This window comes from Callorhinus ursinus, unplaced genomic scaffold, assembly GCF_003265705.2.
Source record: "Callorhinus ursinus isolate GAN/ISIS: 27379988/994484 unplaced genomic scaffold, GSC_fseal_2.0 scaffold41, whole genome shotgun sequence".
Classification (NCBI taxonomy): domain Eukaryota; kingdom Metazoa; phylum Chordata; class Mammalia; order Carnivora; family Otariidae; genus Callorhinus; species Callorhinus ursinus.
The window spans coordinates 262,912-273,534 of record NW_027397103.1 but is presented as its reverse complement, the minus strand read 5'-3'; the positions used below and the strand labels follow the sequence as shown (position 1 = coordinate 273,534).

At 59.6% G+C, this 10,623-nt stretch overlaps 1 protein-coding gene across 1 annotated transcript in view; it reads left to right on the top strand.

Moving 5' to 3' along the window:
- The first annotated feature begins 828 nt into the window (after window positions 1-828).
- Window positions 829-10,623, top strand: part of FAM222A (family with sequence similarity 222 member A) — a 55,342-nt gene continuing 45,547 nt past the window's right edge. The window contains exon 1 of the mRNA XM_025889366.2: window positions 829-1,877. The gene's annotated coding sequence lies outside the window, so the exon portion shown is untranslated. The remainder of the gene's footprint in view (window positions 1,878-10,623) is intronic.

Below are 10,623 nucleotides of genomic sequence, written 5' to 3'. Positions count from 1 at the left end.
TTGTTAAGTGGAGGAGAATACCAGGACCTGCCTCCCATATATGTGGTGTGGATACCATGCGGTGGACTTTGTAAAAAGCTCAGCACAGTGCCTGGGTATATAGTTAGTGGTCCACAGATCTCAAATGTGATCCCAAAAGTCATTCACTTCCAAAAATATGCCTTGGGGCAAAACACTCCGGACAGAGTGTCACTTCATATCTCTTAACCTCAATTTCCTCTATAAGCTGGGAATATAATAATAATACCTACCATATCGGTTTTCTCATCTGTAAAATAGGGGTGATAATACATACCTTACAGGGTTGTTGTGAGCATTAGGCAGAGTACTTCATTACGTGTTAGCTTTCTATTATTTTTAACAAATTCCTCATAGGGTTCTTTTCAAGATTAAATGAAACGATGCAGGTAATGCTCTTAGCATAGTGCCTTGCCCCAGATATGTGTTCAATAAAGGATACTGGTTTTTCCACCTCTGGGTCCCGACAAAGGGACTACAAATACCAGCATGCTCTGCGCCTCAAGTCGGGGCCCCTCCGCCCGGCGTCGGCGCGCTGCATGCCGGGAGTTGCAGTCCCCGCGAGGCCGGTCCCGCCTCGCCCCAGCTTGGGGGAGGAGGTTGGAGAGCCGCCCTGCCGGCCTTTGAATTTTGCCGCGAAAAGCGCGCGTGGCGGCCCCCGGCCCCGCCCCCCGCAGGATGCGGCGCCGCGTCACCCTGGTAACCGCCTCTCGGCCGCCGCTGATTGGGCAGAACCTTAGGGGGCGGGCGGGGGGCGAGACGCCGCAGCCGCTGCCGGCGCTCGCGCCTGTCAGTCGGGCCGGAGCGGAGCAGCGGGCAGGAGGGCCGGGCCGGCAGCTCCGCTGAAAGGCTGCGTGCTCCAGCCGAGGGAGGTGAAGAGCCGGGCCCGCCGCCTGCGGGACGCGGCACGCGGCACCTGGGCCTGAGGCGAGGCGAGGCGCCGGCGCGCGCCAGGCGGCGCGAGGCTGAGCCCCGGGAGCCCCTGCGCGCCGCCAGGGGCCATGGGCGCGTGAGAGCCCGGCGCGCGCCGCCCCTGCTGCAGCTCGAGAGCTCGCACGCCCGGTGTACCGTGCTCCAGGCCCTTCCCACGTCCGCCCTGCGCCACCCGGACCGGTTATTTTTCGCGGCGCCGAGGCCCCTGGGGCTGCATCCGAGCCTCCGCCGCCCGCCGCCGCCGCCGCGGCTGCCGCTGCTCTCCAGCTTCCCCTCCCCCCACACCCAGGGCTCGGAGGAGGAGGAGGAGGGGCCGGTGCCTTCTCGCCGCCTCTCTTTTGCAACCTGCGGGGGCCGGTGCATGCCCGGCGAGGAGCCGGGGCCGCTGCAGGTGCGTGCAACCCCGGAGGAGACGACCCCCTCCCACCCCCAGGCGGACCCGGGGGCTGCGAGCCGCGGGCGGGAGGTCGAGCGAGAGGAAGCAACAAAGACAGGCTGCAGCTGGGGCCGGCGAGAGGGGCCGCGGCCGCCGGGCTCCTGGCGCGGGCGGAGAGGGCGCCCCGGGGAGCGGCGCGGGCCGAGCTGCAGCCCTGAGCGGGACCCCGAGGGGAGGCGCAGCGCCGCCCGCCGGACGCGGTGAGCACAGGCCCCGGCGAGGATGCGCCGCCTGAGCGCCCGCACGGCCCAGGTCCCGGGCGGGCACGACCCACGCTGAGCGGACAGACCTGCCATCCCCGACTTCGGACGGCGCGGGTCAGTGCCTGGATCACCCTCACCGACAGCGTCTCTTTCCACCCGGAGAGAGGCATCGGCCCCCAAGGGGGGCTCCCTCAGGCAGCCTCTGCCACCTCTGCATGGCTGCGACCCGGCGAGCGGAGAGTCGTCGCCGCTGAGACCTGGTGCCCTTCAACGGCCTGGCTGATCTGGTGAGTTCCGCGGGGCGGGGTTCCGGGCTGGAGCTGGGGGCACTCCTTGGCGTCGGGGCGGCCGGATCGGAAATAAAGGGGCCCTGAGCTGTTGGGAATCCTGAAGCAGCCGTGCTCCTCGTCTCCCCCCAACCGTTTCCCTTTCACACACAACTTGTCTAGACCGGCCAAGCGGCCGGAGTGGAGGTTGGGGGCCCGTTGGGGAACTCCACGGAGCCCCGGGCGAGGCTGAGGCATATGCCTGAGAGGAAAGGTCACCCCACCCCTAAAGCCAACAAAGGTAGCAGCTCCGTCATCCGAAATTTCCCTGGGAACTCCCGCGTCTTGGAGGGCCAAGGAGGAGGGCACCCAAGATGGAACCCTTGGGGTGCTCCCAAGCAGCCTGTGAGATCCTCAGGGGACATCAGCTCCGAGGTGGATTGTGGAGTCCCAGCCATGCAGGTGGCTGCGTTTGAGGATTGGGTCCTCCAAGGCTAGATCTGAGCAGGGTGTCCCGTACAGCCCCCATTCCTCAAAAAAGCTCGCAGGGATGGTGGGTTCCCCAGAGGGGCCACAGCGTGACGTCACTTCCAGGCCTCTGACGTCACTGGGGTTGCAGTGGTGATGCGACTCTCTTTGACCCAGGGCCGGAGGTGGTGGGGTCGTGGTAACCAGGGGCGAGACTGGAAGTCTTTGGGTAATGGAGGGGTGAAGGCAGATTCCGCGCCCCCCCCCACCCTCAACTGCAGTCCTCTGACCTAAATCCCCAGCTCTTCCATGAGGTGGGGGAGGGAAGCAGGGCCAGCTGTCCCTGCTGATGCTCCTCCCCCCAAGGACAGGTGTTCAGCTTTGCCCAAATAGCCTGGCACTGCCTGGGGGCTCAGGACTGCCAAACAGAGCAACTTTATGCTTTCAAAAGGGATGCTACGGAGAACACTTCCTTGAATCCCGCTATACACCCAACCAGCAGACTGAAGTTCCCAGGGTCCCTAGAGAGGTGTGCCCCCACTCTCCCCCCACCCCACCCCTGCACGCCCTTCCCACCCCCGCACCTTAAAAGAGGCCACTTCTGCTCAGGAAACAGTGTGTGCTCCCCCAGCCAGGGAAGGTGCAGAGGAGCTGCTGCCTGCTACCCCTCAAGTCCAGGGGTTCCCCCTGCTGCACAACCCCAGGATGAAGGGCCTTGGCCAAGCCTGGACTCCTATCTGCCCCACTCTCTTCCTTTTGCTGTTTAAGATGATTTTGACAGGCACAGTGTGGTGCTCATTAAGCGAACGGAGGGCAAGTCAGGCCCGTCAGTGCCAAGGTCTGAAAAAAGTGTGTCCTTGCCAGGGGCCAGCTTTGATGGGAGTCAGGCACCAGCCCTCTCTTCCCCACACCCCCACCAGTACTGGCCCTGTGCCTTGTGAAGGGCCAGAGAACCCCCAGCCAGCATCCTGCTGCTGCATTCTTTGATTCCTCTTCTGAGTTCCTTCCAGCGATTGGTACTATTGTCGGATGTGGGTGAAAGTGCTGTGACCACATTTGGAGGTAAAGGTTAGAGAACTGTGGCGCTGCTTCGTTGTGGGGCGGGCTGGGAGCAGAGGGAAGTGTGTGGGGGGTCATTATGAGAAGCCAGGCCCCAGTCTCTATGCAGCCAGCATTTTTTCTCTTCTCCTACCAGGCTCTCTAGCTAGATTAACAGGTCAATAAATATCAGTGGAGCTGCTTTTGGGGGCTTGGCAGGGAGATGATATTTCCAGCTGAAATGGTGTCGTTAAACACACAGGCTTCCAAGGACAGAGCAACAGCAGATGGGGGGAGAAGTGGGAGAGGTGGGCAGAAGGGCTGTTTGCGCTGCCTCTCGAAGCTTCCCAGTTTAGAAACAAACCCGGAGTGTGCGCCAGAGATCCACAAACACAGGCAGTTGGAGGTTCTCCGTGGAGTATTTACACTTCCACAGCCAAAGCGGAGGGAAAGGCTGTCAGAATTGGGCAATTCCTTCTGTTCCCTTCGCTGGGCTTGGCAATAGCACTGGGCGACGAGCAGGAGGGGATGCCAGCTTACCCGGCGTCTCCCTGTGTGCCAGGCATTGTATAGGAGGATCTCAGTGACCCGCTTGGAGTGGCTCATGCCCCGTCGTGGCCCATTTTACAGATGAGGAAACAGGCTCAGGTGCTCAGCCAGGCAGCTGCAGGGGTTTGGCTCCCAAGTGCTTTGGCTCCAGAGTCCCCAGGTGTTCCCACCCCCTTCCCCGGGTGGAGGGGAGCCCTTATACCACTTGTTGGACAGGGTCTCTGCAAGAGTCGGGGGGGGGGGGCTTTCGGCTATGGAAGGAGTCTGGCCTCACCAAGATGCCTTCCCACATTGAAACCTGGGTTTGAATCTGCTTCCCCATTACTTACAGGATACTGTTGAGCAGAGTAGCAACTTCTGCGCTGGCCTTGTGGATGGCCTGCTCCCCTCACCCCTGGCACCCCTTTCTCCATCACTTGGGGAAGGAAGGTGGGGCATGAAACCTGCCCAAGGAAGGGTTGAGAGAGCTGGCCCCGGGCTCCTTGTCATCTGCCCCTCTGGCTCCCCACAGGGAGGGATGAGGCTGCACTCACTTACCCCAGGGGACCCTCCAGGTCGGCACTCAGCTGGTGGAGAAGTCAAGGATGTAGATGGGTCAATGGCAACATTGGTAGATGTGGCTCCTTACCAGCCTGAATGTTGGCAAGGGCCCTCTAGGAGGGGTGCCCTGTGACTCTTGGGACCAATAGGGATCCACCAGGCAGAGGAGTGCAGAGAGTGTTCTGGGCATTGGGTGTGGCTTGTGAGTGCTGGGGTGTACTGGATGAGGGGAGGTGGTGGCCCTGGTGTGGGTGTGTCCTGGAGACTTAGGTGGTTGGGTGAGGTTGAAGCCCGAGAGAGGATCCAGTTAGGGCTCCCTTAAAAGGGATGGTAACCCTGGCCAGTCTCCTCTCTCAAGGTTAGCTCCCACCCACCCCAGTAATCCTTATCACTTGTCTAATTCCACCTAAGCTCGTAAGCTTGCCCATCCCCTATCCCTTTTGAGCCTCACAGTTGCTCTGGCCAGGGCCTGGGCTGGGTTGCTTAACCCCCATTGGTGGGCAGTGGCTCATGGCTAAGAGCCAGGCTATGGAATGGGTCCACCCTTGTTGGCTGTGTGAGTAGCTTTGCCTCTCTGAGCCTCATCCTCAGAACAGCCTTGAATGGCTCTCCCTGTCCCTCCTGGAGCCAAAGATCAAAGACTGCAGGGTAGGCAGGGACCCTTCTAGCCGCCCTCGACTGGGTCTCCCACCCACCTACCCAGGGCACCCCACGTGGTGAGCACACGTGGCTCCCTCCCATCTGAGTTCCTACGAGGCTGGGGCCTGGCCAGACTCCCCCTCTCCAAACCTCTCCCGGCCCCCTCCACCTTACAGTTCCTCGCACACCGGAGGAAGCAAGCGGAGCTGCTCATATTCATGAACAGTAATTCAATCAGGCGGCGATTCCTCTGGGCTCGGGGCGGGGGTGAGAACGAGGAGGCGCGCACAAAAGGGCCGCTTTATTACCTCCCGCGGGCCGGGAATTGCTGCTCTCCCCCAGCAGCGGCCGGAGCCGCCTTTATTGTGTTAACCCATTTGCGTGTCAAGAGCTATTGTGCGCTTTCTCCGCCTGTGCCGGGCGGACTGCGGGCGGAGGGCTGCACGCCGGCCGGTCACCTCCGCGGGCTCCGCCCACCGCCCTGATTGGTTGCTAAGTGATTTGCATCCAAGGTAATCACTTTTATCTCAGAAGGATGTCGACTATAATTATAAGCTACTGACATCTTTTGAAATCTGCCTAATGACTATTTTAGTCTGCACGGGCTGGGGGTGGGGAAGGGGATTCTGGAGGCTGGGGTGGGCGGGGAGGAGGCTGGAAGGGGGATGGATTCCTTACACCTGGACCATTGATTCGTTAGTTGAGAAATATCCGAGTGCCTACTGCATGCCTTGAACAAAAGAGAGGTTCCGAGATCGGGCTTGCTTTGGTTCGTGTGGGTGGAGTTAGTACCATTTCAGAGATGGGGAAATAGAGGCCTGGAGGAATGAACCACCAGCTCGGAATCAAATATGAGTAAGTGGTTGGAACCGAAGTCTCTCTGACCCCCAAATTCATGTGCTGGCCCCCGGATGAGGTGCAGACGGAAATAATAGCATTCCTGGGTAGAGGTCACCTGTCTGGTACCTCCCAGAGAGTATGTCATCGCCCTAAGAAATGCGGGTGCTGTTACTACCCCCATTTTACTGGGGAGGAAGTGGGCACGGGGAGGTTACTTCCCTGCCCAAGGTCACAGAGCCTGGAAGGAGCACAAGTATGAAGTCTGTTGGTGGCCAGAAGTGGGGGTGCAGGACGCAGCATGGCCAGTGAGAAGAGGATGAAGGAGTGAGCCTGGGCTCCAGCTACCCCCTCCTCCATCCCCTGGGTCCACTCGGGTGCTGGGCATCGGGCTGGGCAAGGGCACCCTGCCGGCCACCATCTATGTGGCAGAGCTCTAAGCAATCAGATGGCCCACAGCCTCCATGGGGAGGAAGAGGGGTCTGCAACTAACTCGAATTCTGGTCAGAGCCAGAGCAGGGCTGGAGGAGAGACATGGAGGAGGGAAAAACTGCGGCTGGTCATGGAGGGCTTCCTGACAGAGGGGGCTTTTGCTCTCGGGCCTGAGGACTGGGTGGATCTGCCCAGCGTGTAAGAGTAAATGATGATGTTGCCGGCAGAGGGACTTGGAGATTCGAGGACATGACCCCGAGAGGCAGGGAGAGCTTCTAAGAGGGAAGAGGAAAGGGAGAAAAACTAAGAGAGTGTGCAGGGCCCCGAGTGCTGAGCTGAGTACTTGATGTATCTAGAGGAAGAACCCCCTAAAGCCAGCAAGGGCATCGGTGGGGGGGGCGGGGGAAGGTGATCTGGGTGCTGTAGAGGTCAGTCTGGCCGCCTGTGCACGGCCTTGGGCGTTGCAGATTGGGAGGGAATCCTGGGCTCCTGCACTCTCACCGCCTGTGTGTCCTCAGACAAGTCACTTTGCCTCTCTGGGCCTCACTTTTCTCATCTGTTCAAGGAAGTAATAGCAGTTTTCCCCTAGGCTTGTGGGTGGGATGAGCGTGAGTGAGCAGAGTGTCCCGGTGAGTCTGAGCCCTTCAGAAGGGGTGGGGGGGGGGCTCAGGCACAGGCCCCAGCCAGTCACCCCAGCCCCACAGCAAACCAGCATCCCAGCCACAGCAGCTGTTTGGGGCCCTGGGAAGCCCCTGCCATTGTGCAGAGGGCACAGGGGACAAAGGCCTGGGAGGTCAGGGGGTAAGGCCGAGGCTGGCTGTGAACAGGCTCCTGGGGACGATGGGGACTTAATGACGCAGAACTTAATGACCCGGACTGTGGGGGAGGGGGGCCTCCCTTGGAGGAGGAGGAGAGGGCGGTCCAGCCGCCAGCTGTCTGCTCCAGGATTCGCTGCCAAGGCAGGAGCCGCTCCCCACAGGGTCCAGGCCTGAGCTTGGCACCGGGAGAGGCAGAGGTGACAGGCCCTCCAGCCTACAGTCCCGGGGCCTGAATTGGGAGCTTGGCCCTGTCCCTCAGCATCTGCGCGGCCTCCATCTCCTCATCTGTCAGGTGGGCCAGGGGTCCACTTTGGAGGGCAGCTGTGAGGCTTGGCAGGAGCCCGTCGCAAGTGGGCAGTAAACAGGACCTGCTATTTTTACTCTTTATTCATCCGTTCATTCACAGAGCTCACTGCTCTGTGCCAGGCTCCCTGCCAGGTGCTGGGGACGCAAAGATGAACAAGCCCAGTTGCCTTAAAAGGTGGTGAGGCCTCAGGCACACCATCACAGTGCAGTGGGTCCGTCACCACAGTACAAGAATTCATAGTGTGCAGGCACTGTGCCAGGAGCAGGGGGGCTGCGGTGGACCAACCACATATGGCCCCCTGCCCTCTGGCGCCCCAGTCTCTCAAAGCAGGCTAGGAAATCAGACGCAGAAACCATTACTATCCGCTGGGAGAGCCAGGGAGGGCTCCGTGGAGGAAGAGGAGGCATTTTCAATTGCCAGCCTTGGAGATTTCTGTCCAAACACCTTTGCCTATTACGGGAATCACAGGACACTGCCGGCCTCCACTGTGCTCCAGACTAAGCTTCCTGCTTTGACGTTTTGTTCTCTCATTTAATCCTCCTATGACTGTGGGAAGGGTGTTTTTATCCCTGTTGCGTAATAAAGAAACTGAGGCTCAGCAAAGGTAAAATGACAGCCCAGGGGCCCCTGGCAGGTCAGCAGAATCCCCTTGGTTATCCATGCAAGCTTCTGCTTGTCTTCCTCCCGGGAGGGCGCCAGGCAGGTTGGGGCTGGGAGGCTCCTAGGGCAGGGGCCCAGGGGACCCAGTTCTGGGGCAGCTGTTTTGTTTATGAGATGCACCACCTTGAGCAAGTTACCTCCCACCCCAGCCCAGCTTCAGCTGCGTCCTCTGTAAAATGTCAAGGATGGCAAATCTGTGGCAGGCCTGGCTTGCCTTCCACCGCTGTGCCCTTGGCAGACATCGCCAATCAATTGCTGCCCTCTTCCCCTGCCGAGTTCTTTGCCTGACCTTGGGTTCTTTCCAGGGCTCTGGGCAGGCAGCTCCAATCAATCAGTGGGGCCTGTGAGCTGAACCCCCTTGTCTGCCTGGCTTCGATGAGCTCAGAGGTCGCTCCGGCCCATCTCCATACGGTACCAGAATGAGGGACACTAGGGGAGCTTCTCTGTGGATATAGGTGGTTCTGCAGTCACGGGAGTTGTTGAAGTGTAAGAGTCCATTAGCTTCCTCCAGCTCCCTGAGAAACCTGTGTCTGTGTGGCCCAGTACAAGCTCATTTCAAGTGCACTGGGTGGATTCCAAAAGCTTTCCACCTGCATAAATAATAACAGCCTTTAGTGAGCTCTTCCTGAGAGCTCGGCCCTTCATGGATACCCTCTCGTTCATCATTCTGCAGAGCACCTGCAGAGTGCCTCTCAGCACCTCTAGGAAGAAATCTTAACCCATTTTAGAGATGAGAAAATTGAGGCTCAGAGCCATTAAGCAGAATAGGGTAGTGCACTTTGCTGAGTGGCTGAGCTGATATTCACACTCACGTCTCGAGGTCTACAGCCTGAAGCAGGGCCGAGCGTGGCAGGCAGCCAGGGCAGGCTTCCTGGAGGAGGTGTTGTTAAAGGCCTGGTGGGCTTCTGACAGGCAGAGCTGGACCTTCCAAGAAAGGGAGGGGGGCCCCCTCTGGGTGAAAGGAACAACAGGAGAAGCAGCTCAGAGACAGGCAGGTAGGCAGGAGTGACCTAGTGTGGGTCGAGGGACCAGTGTGTGGCTGGATGTGGCTGGAATATGGAGACCTGGGGGACTGTGGAAGGAGCCAGGCCTGGGCTTGGCATTTGGACTCCATGGGCAGGAACTGTGGCAGCTCTTTGAGCAGAGGAACGCTCCTGGCCCATCTCACTGTATTTATTCAGCATTTCCTCGAACCCAGGGCGAGGTTAGCTGGTGCTCGGGGCTACCTCTGGTCTACCGGAAGCTTTAACCTAGAGCAGTGCTGAATGAATAAGCAAACGAATGCTCACCGGACTGCCATGCTCCTGACTTCCCAGCGGGCCCAGCTGCGCGGAGGAGAGAGGCCTGGGGTGGTGGGGGGGGATGGAGCCAGGCAGATACCGGGCCGGGGCTTCCCTCCAGGCACTGCACACCTTGCTGCCTCCCCACAGCCTCTCCTCGACCTTCCCGCTGGGCTGTCCAAGCCTGGCAGGCAGCCTGGACCCGGTGCTTGGGGGGATAAAAGATGAAGGTTCTTGACCATTTTTTAACTCAATAAAGGGAGAGACGAGCTGCAGGCTGCAGGCCGGAGATATAATTAGTTCGCAGCAGTGGTGCTTTCTTGATTTAGCTTCTGAGAGAACAAGACAAGGATGTTATACCCAATTAGCAGTAACATCCAGTCGGAACCTCAATAGGTGAGATAACAAGCTATTTTTATGACTTTTCTTTCCCTGCTTGGAAGGGGCGGCGGGGCGGGGGGAAGGGGGTACCGGGGCCTTATTTCTTTTCATCAGGGAACAATTATTAGCGATCTCAGGATTTCCCAAAGCCAAATGATGCATTTGTGAACCCAAACAAGCCAGCATCCCTGGGTGGCAGCTGCTGGGGGTGGGCAGGCTGGCGTTTTGAGGCCAAGAGTAGTAGAAGGGGTGCAGGCCCCTTGCCCCCCATTTAGAAGCCCTCTGAAAAGGCTCCCAAAGGTAGAGCCTGTTGGTTTGGCACGGGCAGCCCGGGCCCCCGAGATACTCGCAGTGCCTGCCTTGATTTCCCTACCTGCTTCACAGAGGCATCAGGAGGCTGGGCCAGTTCCCCTGGGGATAAGGAAGGAGCCAGTTCTGCTGGCTCTTGGCAGTTCTTCCTGGCACCCTCCTAGACCTTTCTGCCAACTGGGCCAGTGGTTCTGGCTCCTCAGCCTCGAACCTGCCATCGCACTCTGCTTGCTGGACCCCCATGATGGCTCACACTGCCCGGCCCCCTCCTGCCTGTCCTCGTCCCAGACCCAGGCTCTGGCAGAGCTGAGTGGTGATTAGCTCCTCTCTCTCTCCCTCATTACCCCCACAGCCAGGGCACCCGGCACTGGCCAAGTCTCTATTGGGCTGGGAAACCCTGCCAAGCCCCACCCCAGCTGCCTGGCCACACTCCGAGTCCTGGCGAGGGCTGGGGGACGCCCAGAGAGGGGGGTGGCGTGGCTGTCATGACACCCCATCATCTTGGGCCC